We start from the raw sequence: 1,604 nt of genomic DNA, 5'->3' as shown, positions 1-1,604 counted from the left end.
AACTATATCAGTAAGATCAAATCTAGAAATAGAATTGCCGGGCACTCATAGTTGTGGTGCAGTTTGCCAAGTGATTTTTCTGGCTGTCTACTGTTGTATCAGTGCTCTGAAGGACACTGGAACATGTAGTACGAATAAAACTGCTTCTTTAGGGAGCCAGAGTGGAGAGTTAGGTTTTTGCACTGCTCTGTGTTTCAACAATTTCCCCTGTGAGCTCAGGCTGCTGCAGTCTAGCACAGTTGTTTGAGAATAAGGTCTTATCTGTGTGAGCTAATTTAATGTGATTAGTTCCACATATTCCACAAAGGAATCAAGAAGTGCTTCATACTTTCTCCCTGAAAATACAGTCAGTAGTAAAGTCTCAGTGTCTTTCTGTCTCACAAGTTCTCCAGCAGTGATCCAAGTGTCCCTCTCTGTGAATCAGTACAAATGGACTAAGAACCGCATAACCAACAGCAAGAAATTCTCGAGCACTTATGACAGTGGACTGAGTAACTAAGGAGGAACTTATAAATAGAGAAAGGAGACAATCTATCCAATAAAACAAAAGAAAACCAAGCATCAGAAGGAGAACACTCTGAGCAGCTTTGATTTCAGGAGGAGCTGTGTAGAGGAACTTGGAGTTCTGCAGATGAAGAACCTGCTGGTGGTGTTTGTAGAGAACCCACACCATGTAGCCACTGGCCACACCCATGACGCCCTGAAACACCGCATCCCGTAGCACCATGCAGGTGAGGAAAATCCACTTTGTCTTCTCACTTTCAGGTAGTAAATAACAATATCTTTCACTGTTACTAAGCTCTGATGAGTTCATGCTGACATTTGTGATAGAATAGAGTAAGTTCATGGCTATCAAAGAGTTGAGACCCCAAAAAGAGAGAAGCAGAAGGAGGATGTACCATGAAGACCTGGGCTTGAGCGTCCTCCACATGGAATGTCTGGGACTGATGGTGATGGCCTGGACCACCGTAAGGAGAGCGCTGGTGCAGATGGAGAGGCCCCGGGCCACCCTATGCAGGTAACACACAATCTTACAGCCTATGTCATCCAGGAAGTTTCTCACACCAAAAACTGGTATTGTCTTTGGTATTCCTTGGGTAACAAGCATTAACATATTTGTGATATCTAAGTGGATAAGAATGAGCTGTATTGATTTGTTCTTGTTGTCTTCCCCAAAATTACACACATAAAACATGAAAACTAATGTGTTACCTAATATGCCAAGTCCAGTTAGAAAAGTCCAGATTGTGTTGATAATGCGGAAATACATTTTTTACTTCTTCGGCAGAAAAATGTGGATCCAGGTGACACCTTTTTGAAAAAGCACCAGTTGTAATGATTTGAATCAAAGAAAGTATTTCACCTCATGGCACTGTCTTGCTGTGTAAGGCACAATTATGTTAAATATAATTGTGTAAGAACTTTTTCCCTAAGAATTCTATTTTAGTTTCTATGACACTCTATGGGTGACTCTGTATCTTCATGACTAATTTCAAACATGCAACTTCAAATCAGTTTTTTTGAGCTTTATTTCCCTCAATTCTCCGGTATGAGTCATATTTGAAGCCAGTTCTGAGAATTCACCTAATGAATGCTCTTTGTTT

General features: G+C 40.9%; 1 pseudogene; it reads right to left on the bottom strand.

The window, feature by feature from the left end:
• Positions 1–434: 434 nt before the first annotated feature.
• On the bottom strand, positions 435–1,270 carry LOC102029061 (annotated as a pseudogene).
• Positions 1,271–1,604: the final 334 nt, after the last annotated feature.

The sequence above is a fragment of the Chinchilla lanigera genome, unplaced genomic scaffold, assembly GCF_000276665.1.
Source record: "Chinchilla lanigera isolate Chin_1 unplaced genomic scaffold, ChiLan1.0 scaffold00064, whole genome shotgun sequence".
Classification (NCBI taxonomy): domain Eukaryota; kingdom Metazoa; phylum Chordata; class Mammalia; order Rodentia; family Chinchillidae; genus Chinchilla; species Chinchilla lanigera.
Note: the sequence above shows the minus strand (reverse complement) of the source record. Positions and strands in the feature narration are given on the sequence as shown.